At 37.1% G+C, this 17808-nt stretch overlaps 1 long non-coding RNA gene across 1 annotated transcript in view; it reads left to right on the top strand.

The window, feature by feature from the left end:
* The first annotated feature begins 463 nt into the window (after positions 1–463).
* The window catches only part of LOC311437671, a 147682-nt gene continuing 130337 nt past the window's right edge, over positions 464–17808 (top strand). Inside the window, exon 1 of the long non-coding RNA XR_014693630.1 lies at positions 464–645. This is a non-coding gene — a long non-coding RNA (uncharacterized lncRNA). The remainder of the gene's footprint in view (positions 646–17808) is intronic.

The following is a 17808-nucleotide window of genomic DNA, read 5'->3' as shown; positions in this document are numbered from 1 at the left end:
AGTCTATCTCCCGCTCACACTCCCTGATATCCCTCAATCTCTCAACCTCCTCCTTGAGTTCTGCTACGAGGCAGACCAGGTCGTCCACCTGCTCGCACCTCACGCACACAGTCTCTCTGCCCCCCGCAGGTTGTAGCAACAGGCTCAGGCACTCCCTGCACCTGGAGACCTGAACTGCCGCAGTTTTGAGCAGGCAGTCGGTCTGGGTGCGTACAGACTTCCTGGAGGGAGCGCTGTGCCTGGTGTACAGCATTGCAGCTGAGCTAGCGGTAGACCGCCATTAGAGGAGGTGTTCGTATGGGCGGGGGGGGAGCGCTCTGCCCTTCCTGCTCGCCCTGCCTGTGCGAACTGCCGCGCGAACTGCCGCACCACTCCCTCCTGACGTGCCACTCCCTGTTTGCCCGGCCTGGTCGCCGCGCTCCCTAGGGGCAGTTCATGAGGGGGCGCTGCTGGCTCTGCCTACGCCTCCTTCTCACCTCGTTCACCTCCCACGCGAGGGCTGCCGGGTCCTGGCGGCTCCTTCGAGTGGGCTCAGTGCCGGAAAAATTAGCCCTGCCTGTCTGATCCCCTGCTCCGCTGCAGAACGCGTCTGCCCTGGAGCCGATTGCCTCGGCAAGTGTATGTCAAGTCAGCATAACTTGTCAGGTAAGGGTTTCATTGCAAAAAAATGACAAAGCAGACTGCAGATTTTCAAGGAATTTTTAAAAATTCATTTCCTGATGCATGATTAAGTTGTATATGGAAGAGTGCTCACTATTAAACATCACAATGCTGAAGCTATGGACCAACATGTCACCAAGTTGTCCACATGTGACTGAGCTGTCCTTGCTATCCAAACCTCATGTGAAAACCTAAAATTGTGTTTATCCTGGTTACAGAAATCAAGTGAGAGTAAAGAAGATACCTTTACTGTTAAAACATGAAGATTTAAGGTCTTTCTAAACAGCATAATTAAAAAAAACAAAAAACAAAAAACAAAAAAAAAAAACAGTTAGTTTAAAGTATACAACCCAGAGGATAATGGATTCTGCCACAGGAAGTGGGAATAGTTGCATTCTGTCAGATACAGAGATTGGCATATTCTGCTTTTTTCAGAGTCCTTATAAAATAGCATCTGATTCTGAACCATAATTAAAGTCAGAGAGCAGAGATATTGAGCTGTTCTTTATAAATACTTGACATTTACTAGTGTATAGCTTCTCTCGTCAGGATTGCTTTCGTCAAAATGTTTGCAAGCTGTACAGGAGCAGAAACATTGAAATGCATCAACATCTAAGTGGCAGGAGACAAATAACATAAGGAACAACATGAACATTAACAAATTTAAGACATAAGCACAAAGTACAAAAAAACTTTTTCCATGTCAATCAAAAATATATAGAAATTTGTGCAAAATGAAATGCAAAAAAATCGCAAGTGAGATCAATTTAACTGAATTCAAATTTTTGAGTGGATGCTTTACCACTGCCAAAATTTAGATCTATGTGTCCTTAACACTTTTCTCGAAAAATAATATGGTCATTTATTTAATCTCAGACCTTCGGAGAGCAGGAGATGGATCCTAATCAAAAGGATAACTCCTTTGTTGTATCTCATGACTTGTCAAAAGGATTGCCAGGTTTGCTGAATAATCCAGCTTGGACCACAAATCTTATTATGTAGTCCCATGTACTGGATATGCCTCCTGGGTGTTGTTTTTTACTGTTTTATTTAAAATATATTCATCTTACCATAGAAATCATTGTTAAAATTATCACTGCTTCTGAGGCAGTAAGACTCTGAAGTAGCAGGAAAGAACTTCAGGTTTAGAATGGCAATTTTAGTGAGATATCATCGAAATATGTATCATACGGACATTGCTCTCTGATTAATTTTGCTTGTAGCATTGTTTCTGAAGTAATTTGGAAGGAAGGAAGGAAGGAAAGGAAGGAAAGGAAGGAAGGAAGGAAGGAAGGAATACAGGGAGGAAGGAATACAGGGAGGGAGGGAGGGAAAACAACTAATATATTAGAAATATTAGCTGACTTTGGTCTTCAGTTTCAGGAAATGATTTGCGTTGACATTATGCTGCTTGCATGTAAGCACTTGTACTGCCTGATCTGTTTTCTGTTTTGTTATGGAGGAAAAACCCTGCTTCTACTTTGGTAACAATGGAAAAAGTGGCATTATTCAGAATTTGCCCTTCCCTTAATTCCACTAACTCTCTCTATATAATGGAAGTCTAAAAGTATGTATAATAGCACAAGAATTCAGTGTGCCATATTAGCAGAACCGTCTTTTAAGTTTTAGGGAAATTTTATCACTTGCCTCACTCATCTATGAACAAGCGTTCTTCTCTACTGTTATGTTATACTCTTCTCATGTGTGTCTGATGTTGATGGCTCATTATTTTGTGTATGCTGTGCAAATTTATGGGTAACAATTCCATCAGGGACTGGAAGCATAAAATGAGATAAGAATTCTTATTTCCTGAGTGCAGAAAAATATTCCAAATGGGACAAATAGGAGAAGCAGCAAGAGTTAATTTTTAAACAGCCATGTTCAGGCCAGTCAGTCTCAGCTCTTATGCAAAGCATTGATGTTGTCCCCAGTTATATTTTTGTCTCTAAATCAGAGTTATGTGGATTTGATGGATGGACCATTTAGTGCTCAAGGATTTGTCTGGATGGTCGCACTCAAAGAGTTGCGGTCAATGTTTTTTAATGTCCAGGTAGAGATCAGTAACGACTGCTGTTCCTCAGGTATTGGTATTGGGACCAGCACTGCTTAACATGTTTGTCACTGACATGGACAGTGGGATCAAGTGCCCCCTCAGAAAGTTTACCAATGACACCAAACTCTGCACCACTCTGGAGAGAAGGGATGCCATGCAGCAGTAAGATGTGTTTTTGTTTGTAGATGTTTGTGAAATGATATGAATATTCTCTTAATATTTTTATCCATCCTAGGTGTGTCATTGTAGACAGTCTTACTAAAATTCAGATCAGTTTCTTCCTGAATATACTCATATCAGAAATCAATATACTAGAAAATATGTAAATCTATAATGAAATACATTCTTTCTGTGATGTGCTGGAAAGATAAGGCAGATGCAGCATCAATTTTTCTTGCTCTAGAGTGAAAACTTTGTTACCATTTGGTGTGTCATGCGAAAATTATATATACATGATGCCTGATTTTATTGCATTGTGCAACAATTGTACTGTATAGTTCTACTCACCCTTCAGCTATGTAAATCAAGGTAACAAAATCAAGTAATCTGACATGAATATCATATTATTAATAAGCTTTTGATGTCACTATTTCTCTTTTCATATATGAATAGTTCAACAAACCCACAACTCTGTTGGTATGATTCACTATAATCAACAAGGTTATGTTATGTCATAATTTTTAAGGCTGTTATTAGGTGTTAGAACATAAGGATTTCATAAGTAATGTAAACTTAGTGAATTATCAGACAAGACACAGCAAGATATGACAGAATGTGTACATAATGGAATTATTTTTTTCTCTAATCAATGACTGTTATTAATTACCTCAGTTTAGAATGTTCCTCAGATGTTTTCTCACGTAATTTTGCACAAACACAAAGAAACAGGAAGAATTTTAATTTTTCCAGGTGGAATTACTTCTTCCTAAAGTATTTGCCTTGGAAGAATAAATGATAGAATGCATTGATACTTTGGATGTATCTATTGTTTTTAAGAAAAATCACATCAAATTACACCTGAGTTACTCCAACTATGAAAATACACCCAACGTTTCTCAAGTCTCAGTCTAAGCTTTATACAGACAACTTATTTTATGGTGCCACCACCACCTGTCAGTAGTAAGAATTCATTGCATAGACTGTGAGAAAATCTTGGTAAACTACTATTTACTTACCTGCAAAGGCTACAGTCCATGATAAATATCCTGAGATGCTCAAGCAAATTTATTTAGGACCAAGTAAGGAATAAACAGGCAACCTAGAGAAAGCTGTCTGGGAAACTGGTTACACTTAATTTCTTCAGCAGTTAACTTTAAGAACAGTTTATCTGCAACTAATTGTAAGTCTATCTGGTAATGGATCCTTCTTCACTTAAATTCAGTCAGAAGAGACTGTAGACTGCATTATTTGAGTACAAAAATTGGTTTCCCAAGGAAGTAATACTGTCAGAAGAAATGCATTCAGTAAGTGCTGTCTGCAGATGGTCAACATGGATATTTGCTGATTTCTCTGAAAGACAGCAAAAAGTTGAATGGTGTAAGGTAGGAAATAATCACAATGCAAAATGGATGAAAACATTTTCTACAGTGTTTCTCCTGACATGTCACTGACATTTCTGTTAACATTCTTATGCTAATCAATGATTTATGAGACAGTGGATCCATACTTATTTGAACAATTGCTTCGTTGAGCCAATAGAATTATACATGTGTGTGTATAAATATATATATTAATTAGCTTAAGTGTAGCTCATGTCATGTTATAATAGAAAGTATCTTTCCATATTGATTGCACACAGTCAGACACATCTCTCCTGGAGGTTGCCATACTTAAGGGCATCAACACTTGATAAAAGATGTAACATGGACACAGTGTCCTGTCAGTGAGGAAGGAAACTTACACTGATGTTGTGCTGCTGCCAAAGAAAATAAGAATTATAGCTTTGGTATATGACAGCATAATGTCATGCCAAAGCTTATAGACTATTCAATACATAGGTTCTGTTGAAACTTGTGTGTTGCATATATCAACTAAACCATGGAAGAAGTGTTGATAGAGAAAATCAGTCAGTCAGTTTACTAGATGAGATTCTTTTTCTTAACAGCAAAAATAAATCTGCTTTATTTGCTTACTGATAAGTTTGATAATGTTTTGCTTGGTTCCTTATTATTATGGTTTACATTACACTTGCCTTCTGGGAGGCTTTTGTTAGAACAACATCACAAATGTAAATAACATCTTGCTACAGTAAAGCCAGGAGAACAGATGATGTATTACTGCTTAAATCAATACGGCATATATAAGTTCTGTTTTTCAAAACCTTGACTGCTCACATCTACTGACTCAAATTCAAACAATTTTATAGACTCCCACCTTCCTCTTTTTCTTAGGTAGACAGAAGGTGAAGCACAATGACAAAAAGGGCAGTCTATATCCTTTGTCAAAGAATAATTTTTACCTTTTGGAATTTCTCATCTCCACATAGCAATTGTGGAATACTCATGTTTTGTCTCTTGTTAGGCTCTTCTAGCAAAGGTGCTGCACCTACATTGCAAAAAATAGAGCATGTGAGCATCACATACTCCTTTCTCAAATAGTATCACCACAGGTATTATATAAGGCAGATTTAGTCAGATCCCTGTTATCAAGTGTTATTAAATTCAGCAGTTGCTTGAGAGTGTCTTCTAGAGAACAAACAAGATGCCAAAGGAAGTTTCTCTTGTGTTTGATTAAACAGCTTTTTTTCTAAGTGAGCTAAGTGAGCATTTTTTTTCTCATTTTTTAAAGATACTTCTATGCTCTCTACTAAGAGGTAGGGAGTATGCACTTAAATTTTTGAAGTTAACTTCGAAATTCTCCCCTGTTATTAGGTTGTTTTGATATCTGAGAGGAGAAATAAAATTTTAAGTCACAGCAACTTATATCATAAATTTTAATATTGTTAATAGGCCTTTTCCAAAGGAGGAAAAAATTCTGGCATACCTATGCAGATGGTAATGTTGGAATGGGTGGAATTCAACAGAATCCAGAGATATCTCAAATTCTAGCCTCTCTAGCATACTGTTAGTAAGTGGACATTACATTTAGCATTATTTCTTGTAATCTTGTAAGGTGCCATTTCATAGAATCATAAAATTATAGTACGGATAGAGTTGGAAGGGACTTTAAAGATCATCTAACTCTAAGCCCCCTGCCACAGGCAGGGATGCCACCCACTAGATCAGGTTGGCCAAGGCCCCATCCAGCCCGGCTTTGAACACCTCCAGGGATGGGGCATCCACAACTTCTCTTGGCAGCCTGTTCCTGTGCCTCACTACCCTTATAGTAAAGAATTTCTTCTCAGTGTCTAGTCTAAGCCTGTCCTCTTTTAGTTTAAGACCATTCCCCCTTGTCCTATCATTATCTACCCAAGTAAAGAGTCCTTCTCCATCATTTTTATAAGTTCCCTTTAAGTACTGAAAGGCTGCAATGAGGTCTCCCCGGAGCCTTCTCCTCTCCAGTCTGAACATCCCCAGCTCTCTCAGCCTTTCTTCACAGGAGAGGTGCTCCAGCCCTCTAATCATCTTTGTAGCCCTCCTCTGGACTTGCACTAAGAGATCCACATCTTTCTTGTGCTGGGAGACCCATTTAAAGGTAAATTACACATAAAATGAAAAATATAAGCCTTGCATATGCACTCAGCTGTTAGAAGTATGAAATAAATAGAGATATAAGCAAAACAATGTCTTGGTACAGTTTCTCTATCCACGTTCCTAAAACCTCCCTGTGAGATGTTATCTATAGCCTTTATTTTAAGGCCTCTCAGCTCTAACTCCTCTTATCCTCTCTAATTTTTGCTTCCTTCTTCTATAATGAAATAATGCATTACAATCTATATCAAGTTCCACTACTTGCAGATGTAAAAAAAAAAAAAAAGGAAGATAACGAATTGTCCATAGCTTCTGTCACCTCATATTTTTCTTTGATTTTATTGGGAGTTTCAATACTCCAGTATGCAGTGATGATAGAGGAGGGTGATCTACATTATTCTATTGGCCTTCCATGTTCATAAATTCAAAAGGGCTCAGTTTCCATCTGCAGCACGGAATGATTCATTGACCCAGAAATTTGTAATCATAAGCACTAGTAATAAAAAAAAGAAAGGAATTACTAAATTGGCATATATGTTCTGTAGTTAGATGTAGTGTTAGTCTTCCTTTTCTTTCTTATAACAGCAGTAAGGAACTTAAAGTTAGTTAACTGAATGTAGCCTACAGGCTGACTCCATATGACTATTTCATTTACTCTTTTTTTTCTCATAAAAATGGAACTTTTTTTTTTTACTTTGGACTACATTTTGGTTATAAATAATTTCATTCTAATTGGAAACTATCAGCTGGGACAGCTGCAGGAATCTGAATAGCAACTCGTTTCTGAGAGTCAGTGTCATTTATCGTAATTCCAGGGCTTATATTCTTTACTAAATGAAAACGGGCAACTCACATTTCACAACTATCACTCCACCTCTCTGGTAACTCAGAAAGTCATTGTTCAGTACAGAAGCACACTTTCTCAATTTCTTTCACAACTCTTTCATCTGAAGGCTTCTTAAAAAAGAAAGCTTGGATGCCAAGCAACTGAGTGACTTGTAGAAGTTCCCATAATGTTTTGGCTTTAAATGGTTGTTCACTATCCTTTAGATGGAGAACACCACACATTTTGGGAGGCTCCAATCAAAACTTTGCATCACATAGCATATCTTGTTGTTGCTAAAAGTAAGCATACATACTTTTTAGAGGTACTTGAGACATGTCTATGTCTGCTCCAGGGCTCACTCTCACTCTTACCAGTATTTTCAGTGCATGACGCTTTAGTATCACAGTAAAGTACTGTCCCAGATGCTAGAAAACCTCAGTATACACAACTAAAAATACTCCTTTAGTTTGAGGTAGTTAATTTAAAAAGTAATTTAAGTCTAAAATATAGTCTGGTAACTTTCCACTGTAGGTGATAATATAATCTAGTCCCACAGTGTATACACAAGTTCTTCTCATGCTTAAGAGAATTCCTGTGAGAAGCCAAGTTAAATGCTTTAAAAACTAGTTATTTTTTTCTCTTCAGTATGTACATGCAGCTCCTCTTTGTTGTAAAGAGTGCTATATGCAGTTATCATCAATAGAATATTAAACAACTAATATTGTTTAACAACACTCCTAATACCTCCATTTAGTATTCCTTATCTTTGCTTGCATTTACACACGTGGACACATAACTCTGGTTTCTTACAGACAGTCATTTTATGTTATTTAGACTGGCATTATTTTACAAATCTAAAGCTATTTCTGGTATAAATTAATATAATGGGTGAGGGGACAGAATGATGACAATTACCTGTGAATGAAAAGTGATATGTCTTATCACCAAATATTCACTACTTATCTTCCAAATAAGTCCAACTGGAGCATAATTAAATTTCATTAAATTTTATGTATTTCCATTAAAATAAATACCAAGGAAAAGTCACATTAAGAAAATCACTCTCTGTTGAATGGAAGATTCATATTACTGTGATATAACCCTAAGTACTGTGATTATGCTGATACAATAGTAGCTTGAGTCAATAGTGTTGTTGTTGTTTTTTTAATTTACTATTATTTTGCATAAAAATAGGAGATCCACTTACAACAGTTTCTGGGAAGTTCTAACACATAAATCTGTTAATTCTACCAGATCTTGATGTTTTTAGTCAAGGAACTCAACCAAAAGATAGCATTTCAGACATGAAAAGTTGAGGTACACACAGGCATGTGATGTCCAAGATCACACAGCAGGACAGTACCAGAAACCATAAAAAATTTTCTGAATATCTGCCTGGTTTCCTTACAGAAGACTATTAAACTATCTACCTGAATTTCTACATAATTTAATGTCTGTAGGAGGCCTTCATTCAAAAGATCCCTTTCTGTCTTTCATTTATATAAACAAAGATTTGTAGAAACCTGATTTTTGAGCTTCTTAATTCTTAAATGTTCATAACTCACCCTGTTATGAACTGTAATTCCTTTTTGTTTCTTTTTCACCTTATAAAGAACTAAATTCAGTCTGAACTTCAGTCCTTTATATTTGTCTTCCAAGATATTCTTGTCTCAGCTACTCTTGTTCAGGTGCACATACAATAATATTCAATAGCTTGCTCTTTCCCTTACTCTACCATATCCTTTCATATACACACATTTGTTGTCATGCTGCTAGTACATTTCCAGTATTCCCCTCTACCCTAATGGGTACATATAACTGCAGAATTACTGGTTACTTTTACTCCAGCTGGGTATTTGGGCACACAGATGTGTAAATAAGGTTTAGCTGTTCCTGAGATGTTCAGAGGAGAAAAGATTATTTTTCCCTCCATCCCATGCAATGTTGCTGGCTTCTGTTTGATTCCTTTGTATACGTATATGGAGTGCTTGTGTTTTTTTATTCCTTGTTCATCTCTTTCCTACACATGTATCGTAGCTTGGTGAAAGAATACAACAGAAATAATTATGTGAACATGAAAACTTCCAAATTTGACTGTTTTATTGAAACACTATTCAGTAATGTTGTATTTATAATAAAAGTGCAGAGTGTTACTCAAATAATTATTTAAATAACTTCTGCAAGAACATTACAGCTGGTTAAATAATGAATGTATATATTCAGCAGCAACTGATGAATGCAAAACTATTTTGATCATATTTGCAGACCACTGAGACAAATTGTGCCATTTGAATGCCCAGTTTGGAATCTTGAATACCATATGCAAAATAAAGCACTCATGAATATTCATAGTCCTCCATTTAGTCATTCCTGATAAAATTAATCTTAAAAATAGGGACTGCTTCATAGAGCAAAAAATTCCATATACATAGATCCATATTTCCTTTACCTGCCAGTATTTTGACTAACAATTTCTATGAACTTTTATTAGATTTAGTGCTTGCGAGTCTTAATTAGCTAATTCTAAATAAAAAGACACTTAGATGCTAATTCTATAATAAATATTATGGTGCTAGTGCTAGTTCTCTGAAAGATACACAAATTCCATATTAATTAACCCAAGACAACCTTACTTATTCAGTATCCCTGAAACTAACAAGTAGCAATAAAAATATTGTAAATCTTGGGTTCCTGCTTTTTTTGTTGTTGTTGTTTGTGTTTTGTTTTGGTTGGTTGGTTTTTAAACTTTATACTCTCTTACTGTTAGAAAGGATGTGTATGTCACTTTCAAATTGCTGTTTTTTTTTTTGGGGGGGGGGGGAGGAAGGAGGGAGAGGCTAGTAGCGAGTCTGGAAGTACATTCTTCTCACCTGGTATTCAGAAAGCAGGCTGACACTGTATTTGTTAAGAACCTTATTCTTTAAGTTTAATTTATTGTTACTTTTTTTTTTTTCTAAATGTGCAAACAGTTACAGTAGTTTTATACACAAAACCACAGGTATCATTTCTAGCTGTCAGAATTCCAGAGGCCTGCCGAGATGCTGTATCCAACTGATGTCCTGTAGTGACATCTAGTGGGAATTTGAAATCTCAGTACTTACCATTTTAAGTGATTACAGCCTTGATTTTAAAATGATGGTGCTGTGAACGCCAAAACATATGTGGAATATTTTGTCTTAAACGTAATAAAAATAAAATAAAAATAAATAAAAAGAGAAGAGGATTTTATACATATTCTCCAAAATTTTTATCTTAGGCAGCCATGTCAGCAGATGAGGTTTAGACTCATTATCCTTGAGGTGTCACCAAAGAAAAATATCAAAAAGGTTATTTAGGCTAGAGTTAACAGACAGATGGCCACCCACCTCTTTTTTGAGAGGTTTCTCTCCTGAGTCATATCCCATGTCTTCTTAATAGTATCTCTAAAAATGATTCTTAGGAGTAAAACATGGTTATTGTCATTTTCAAAAATAAAAAATATTTTCTCTCATTTATTTATATGTCACCTTTATTTTATAAATAGACAAAGCTTAGTTCTAACTCAAATCAAATTGCAATCTAAATTAATTAAATCCAGTTTAAGTCATTTTTATTGTTAACCAGTAGCCCAGATGAGTTCAGCTGTGTTTGATACTCCAATCACAAAGAATGATTCTGGATTTAGATGCCATACTTTGCTATCAGAAAATGAAAAATGAAAAGGCTTTTAAAATCCAGCAAGATAAACACAATTCCACGTCACACTAAACAGATTATTCATGTGGGAAAGAGCCTTTATTTTGCTCCATTTTCCTTACACCCTCTCTCTCCTGCTAACACAGTAAGACAATTCCTTGGAGAAAAATCTCTTTAAAACACACAAGCTACTGTAATGCAGAACAGGCTCATAGGAACACGAACGTGTAAGTCTTGCCTTTGCTTAACAAAAGAAAAACTGTTAGTGTCATGCATCATCACATCTGTAAAAACTATTTTAGCCAGTTAGCTGTGTAGCAATTTTCTAAAAATATATCTCAGCCCTCTTTCAAATGTATTCCTGAGTCTTGCACTTGGCTCTTGAGATTTGTTTGTTATTCAGCATACTTGCTGAGTGTTTATTAAATACGAAGAAACTGCCTTTTTGCTTCTGTAATAGTGTTGCAGAATGAAAAGGTTTTAATTTTTATGAACAGTTCTGTGAACAGGTATTTTTCCATGACAGACATTCAGTTGAAACTGCAGCAGGACTGGTCAAGCAGGGATTAATAACATACCTGCACAGTAGTCTACACAGTAATCTATTAACCTTTCTCAGTATTCACCATTTCAAAACCATGGGAATTACCACCCAAATTACCTGTGTCGTAATTCTGAAAATTAAATGAGTATTTTAATTCCATGACAAAACAGATTATTCTTAAATCACAAATTAACAAGAAAATATATGGAAAAGAACAAAGAGAGGAGCAAGACAACCACATAGAACAGTTTGGGTTCTGCTTCTCTGTGGTGAGGTCTTTCGACACAATCTGAAACCACAGAAAATTCACTCTCTGCAGGGGGTCACATGTCCTGTAATATCTTTGATCTACCTTGCATTTGGCTCTGACTATTATCTGAGAAAATGAATTTTACATTAAGTTATTGTTATTACTTGGAATAGATTTTAGGTGTAATAATGATGTGCATGAAATTAAAGGGTTTTTGCCATTAGAAAAGGTAAAATCAAGCAAGGAAGCCAGGAATAATGAACTCTAATTTGGAAGAGAATAGAAAACCAAATTAATTTAAGGATCAAGTACGTACTGCATCTTACCACTGCAGTAAACCCCCTGGAAAACATTTGTCAGAAATTTGAACAGATTCCCTAATTCTTTCTTGCCACCAGGGAGGATCTAGAAAGATTAGCTAAGAATGATGAAAATAATTTTGTTCAGGTTTGCACACTCAGCTTCTGTAAGTATTTGGTTTTCTAATGCATAGAATATACAGATGCAGAACCAATGAAATCTAAGAAATAGATGTGTATTCAGCACATTTCTTTGACATAGGATACATACAGAACTTTTCCTGAAGCACATTTCTATTTGTCAAATTCAGTTTAGCTCTCTTTTGATGGTATTTCCATCATTTCCCTCAGGAAATCACTCCACTGGATAATGTATCATTTTGTCAGGAGACTTTTCATACAATCAACTTAAATATTTCCTTTCTTCCTTTGTCTGATTGATTCTAGCTACCTTTAGTTACCTTTTGTATAACACTCGGCTAGCAGTATTGTGGACTGCATACTACAGTTGTTCAAGTTTATAGATTTCCACAGACTAAACGCCCTGCATATGTCAGTTCACAAGAGGGTTAAGAGTCAGAAGAGCCCTTCGTATCTTCCACTCACAGTAGTTAGAACTTTGTAGAGGTAAAAACTTCTTAATGTTTATGTTCCTCAGTAGCAGAGTGCAATACTCTGGTTTATAAGAAGGTGCACCTGCCCCACCTGCTTAACAGAAAACTGTCTGAAAGGTCTAGGATGAAACTGGAAAAATATTGCTTTCCACATATTTGGTTTTGCTGCTTTATGGTGCCACAACCTCTCTTCAGGTTTCCATATTGTGAATGTAATGTTTGGGAGAAGCCACATCAGGCATACAGAGCCTAAACCTTCAGTGAAGTTCCAGCACTACTTGTGTTCGTGTCATGGCATCACAGGAAGTCCCAGAGGCCAGAGGCCAAAAGTATACTCTCAATGTATGAAGTATTAGAGCTGACAGAGATCAAAGAGAGTAGCAAGGACAGAGGGAATCTCACTTCTATGCAGGATTTCAGTGGTTCACCAGAAAGCAGTGAAGAGATGGAGTATACCTGGGTTGCTTCTGGGTGGCAATGTTGTGCTCCTACTCAGGGTTGTGGTATCAGACTGCTCAAACTATTAATCTGTTCTCCAAAATTAGTGGATCCAAGAATATTACTCCTGGAAGCAAGTATGTTTCACTTACTGTGCATGTGGTGTAGACCTGATCTATTCAGGATATATTCAACTCACAGTATGACTTTTCTGCCTGTTTGTACTGGCCCTTCATCATATGTATGGAAATCCCATAGATCACCATCTAAACTGGTAAAACAAAATATTAAAAGCAGAAGTTTATTGCCGTAATTGGTACAACTGGCTGATTTTCTTCCTTCTTTTGTGTCTATTCTTCATGAAATGGATTGGTTTTGTATGCTTCTTTTCTTGTCAAAGATTCATTTGTGCGTATTAGTTCTGTGAAGTGACTCTTAACATATATCTCACCTGGATGGACAATTTCATCTCCAGGTTTAAGATGCATGTTACTGAATCATGAACCATAACTTTACTAGTAGTTATTTATCTTGCTTTATCTCCTACAGTGAAGTGATACCTTTTATATTTAGAAGTCATACAGATGCCCCAGGTGGTTTAAATACATTTTAGATAAAATATATTGGCTTTACCGTCCCTTTTACAACTATTTGAAAAGATGAAATGTTGTATATAAAAGAAGAGTTTTTTTGTTTTGTTTTGTTTTGTTTTGTTTTTGTTTTTGTTTTTTACACAGCAAGGCTAAAGATCCAGCATATGAATTGACGATTAGCATTTATGACTTCTAGAGATTAAACAAAAATATAAATGTCTTTTAAGATCTAAGGAATCATTTAGAAGTCTTAATAAAATGTGTCATCAGGCTCAAATTAGATTACATATAATGGGAAGCTACAGTTATGATATTTTCCGTATATATCCCAAGAAGACATGAACAGAAGTGAACAGCTGGAGAGGAAAATGAAATGTGTATTTTCTCTCGAGTACAGAAATATATTAAATTTCCATTTATCCATCTGTCTATCTATCATATAGCAATATTAGTGCCTCCAGAGTTAAAGATGGAGCATCTTTCCTGTTAGAAAGGAATATATTTTCAACCTCATATATAGAATTTCCTTAGAAAGCTGTGAAAACATTCATCATAATCAAATTTCATAAAGTATGTAAAGAACCTGGAATAGAAAAACCCAACTTCAGTATACTTAAGAACCATAAGAAACATGTTAATACTTTGGGTTTGGAACATTTTGAGACTATATTTAATTTCTAGAAAGGGTAAAATAAAACTCCTTTTGAACTTTTTTTTCTGTTTTCTTCTGTTTTTCACTGGAATGTGAAGTTACTCTTTTTTCCCTCTGCATTTGGCTATGAAAGTGAAAAAGAAAGATATTTACAGTGTTTCTACTCATAAAAGGCTTACTTTTCAGTCAACTGTGATTGAAAATAGTCATGTTTACCTTTTTTAGGATACAACTGGAAAAATAGCCAATCCTTTATCGACAACACAAAGTAAGGAGAACAGTTTTTGCCATAGTCAAGCATATGCCAAAAATCAATGTTTCCCTCTAACTGATTTCCCACAACTAATCACACACAGTAAATATCACAGGGTGTTTTCATGGAGCAAATCTATAACTGCAAATGGAAAATAATATTTTGCTTCTGGTGAATATATTCAAAACAGAATGGGGATTAAATAAGCACACATAAAACAAAGCACAAGAAAAAGCATTTTTTTCATATCTTTTTAATATATCAAATTACAGTAGTTGCATTAACTATCTGTAGGGTAGTACATGAAAATTTAAGGTTGACTTAATTGTTAAGACTTAAGTCTTCTACATAGAAAATTTAAGTAATGTTAACATTAATTTAGCTAATGACTGTTATTCAGTTAACTTTAAGTAATTGAAAATAAAATGAAGATATAAATATGGCTTGTACATCAGAACTTCTGAGTCATAGAATCATCACAGAATCATTGAATGGCTCAGGTTGAAAGGGACCCTAAAGGTTATCTAACTCTAAGCCCCCTGCCACAGGCAGGGATGCCACCCACTGGATCAGGTTGGCCAAGGCCCCATCCAGCCCGGCTTTGAACACCTCCAGGGATGGGGCATCCACAACTTCTCTTGGCAGCCTGTTCCTGTGCCTCACTACCCTTATAGTAAAGAATTTCTTCTCAGTGTCTAGTCTAAACCTATCCTCTTTTAGTTTAAGACCATTCCCCCTTGTCCTATCATTATCTACCCAAGTAAAGAGTCCTTCTCCATCATTTTTATAAGTTCCCTTTAAGTACTGCTGCAATGAGGTCTCCCCAGAGCCTTCTCCTCTCCAGTCTGAACATCCCCAGCTCTCTCAGCCTTTCTTCACAGGAGAGGTGCTCCAGCCCTCTAATCATCTTTGTAGCCCTCCTCTGGACTTGCACTAAGAGATCCACATCTTTCTTGTGCTGGGGGTCCCAAACCTGAATGCTCTACTCTAGGTGGGACCTCACAAGGGCAGAGTAGAGGGGAACAATCACCTCTCTTGACCTGCTGGCCACTCCTCTGTTGATGCAGCCCAGGATGCAGTTGGTCTTCTGGGCTGCAAGCACACACTGCTGGCTCATATTGAACCTTTCATCCACCAGAACCCCCAAGTCCTTCTCTGCACAGGGCTGTTCTCAATGAGTTCTTCTCCCAGTCTGTACTCCTGTCGGGGATTGCCCCAAACCAAATGCAGCACCTTGCACCTGGATGTGTTGAAACTAATGCTGTTCACATGGGCCTACTTCTCCAGCCTGTCCCGGTCCTTTTGGATGGCATCTCTTCCTTCTTTGTAAACAACCACACCACTCAGCTTGGTATCATCTGCAATCTTGCTGAGAGTGCATTCAATCGCATCATCTATGTCATTTATGAAGATATTGAAAAGCACTGGTCCCAAGACAGACAAAATGCATGTTAATCCCAACCAAAATTTAGGGGGGTCTAACTAGCTCAAAGAGGTGAACACAGCCATTCCACTAAGATGTGTGATATGTCATGCTCTCCCTAAGAGTGAAGATATCTATCTATACTACATTCTGAAATTTCAACATCTTTGTCACAAATGTTGATCTCCATTCGTTAGCTCTGACCTCCCCAAGTAGAGTCTTTATTGCCTGTGGGAGAATCTACAGAATGTCATCCTCAAAGTGGCACAGAGCTCCTGCTGTGCCGTCATACTACCCAAAAACAGTACATGTAAGATTGGACAATGAACCATGAAACTTCTTGTTGGCCAAAGGACAACAGGAAATTGAATCTGCCTCTCATTAAATTTTTCTACTCAGTAATGTTCATGCATGCTTGGTCATCTTGGTCATTTCTGTTCCCAAGGTCATAGCTCTAAGAATACATATGATTCTATCAGAGACAAGATTCACCCAAGCTAGTCTCCAATTTGAAATACAAAGTTTTAGATAGATGGCTTTTAATTTTTTCCTTCTTGAAGGAGAAGAAAAACACTCCTTTTCCTAATGCACCTCTGATGTCTGGAAATACAGCTGAAAACTGATACACTTGCTAGTCTCAGTCTTGCCTGAGAACAGGTAATTGTCAAGATCATGAATTGTCTGTGGCTCCCAGCTTGCCAGACTCAGCCTCTTTCAGCATTGTACTATGTCACTAAAATGTTGAAATGAAAATGGAAAAGGATAACCTAATCAGAAAAGCATTGACCCATAAACCTCTAACCTAACACATTGAAATTGAAGGAATGAGCTGGCAGGAACAGGACGTAATATGCCACACATCCCAGATCTTGGTCATGAGCAAATCAAATGAATGATGTATCGGAGCTGTGCATTGTATCATTTGCCAAATAGCAAATTAGTGGGGGAACAAAAATGATAAACCAGCCTACATTTATCTAGCCCTTTTTAGACATCAAACCAATCTCTTCATGAGAAGACACATGAACCTTGGGTTGGTAACTTCTGGACACACCAAAAGCCTTCCTTTGGTCCTCCTCACTTGTAATCTTTTTGGTTGCTACCCAATCTACTTATTGTTTCCAAGCTTCCCGTTGTAACATGATATATATGTACATGATATGTATGCCAAATATGTCACATTTGAAAAGTATTTAAAAGTGGAAAAGGAAGGGAAGAGAAGGAGAGAGGAGGGGAGGGGAGGAAACCTTGATAAGTCTGTTTTTACTGATTCATTCCTTAAAAGGATTCTCCAGTTTATGTAGTCCACATTGGTTTTGTTTCCAGATACCTTAGCAGACTATTCCTTTTTTGCTTGCTTGGTGTTCTTCTCGTATTATGACCTTTTCTTAGCTTTCTGCCTAATGAGTCCTAAGCTCAGTAGCACCTGAATTTAGCAAAAGGTTGCAGAACACTTTCTGTCAGGGAGCACCAAGGAGCTAAGGGCTAAGGAACTGGCTTTACTGTCTAGGGCCCAGTCCCATAGCACATGAGCAAGTCAAGCAGAACAGGTCCAGTAATAGTAATCAGGTCCAGCTGAAAGTCCAGACCATCAAACATATCCATAGTGATAAAGTTGCTCCAAGGTCAAGCTGGGAAGTCAAGTCAGCAAGTCACGGTCACAGTCAGGTCCAGAGACATCAGTCAGGGTCAGACACAGTGCAGCAACTGCCAGGGAGGTTCTTAATGGTGAGGCCAATCTGAGGTCAAGCTCAGAATTCATCCGTGGGCCAGGGTATGGATCATTTAGGTACCTGACCAAGCACTGGCACAGCTGCAAAAATCCTACAGTGTTGGAGTGGTGGGGACCAAGCAGGAAAATTTCATCTTAAAGCAGCTCCTAAGTGAGGGACAAGCAGG

This window comes from Aythya ferina (assembly GCF_964211825.1).
Source record: "Aythya ferina genome assembly, chromosome: 5".
NCBI lineage: Eukaryota > Metazoa > Chordata > Aves > Anseriformes > Anatidae > Aythya > Aythya ferina.
The sequence above is the reverse complement of the archived record's forward strand: the minus strand, read 5'-3'. Positions and strand labels throughout refer to the sequence as shown.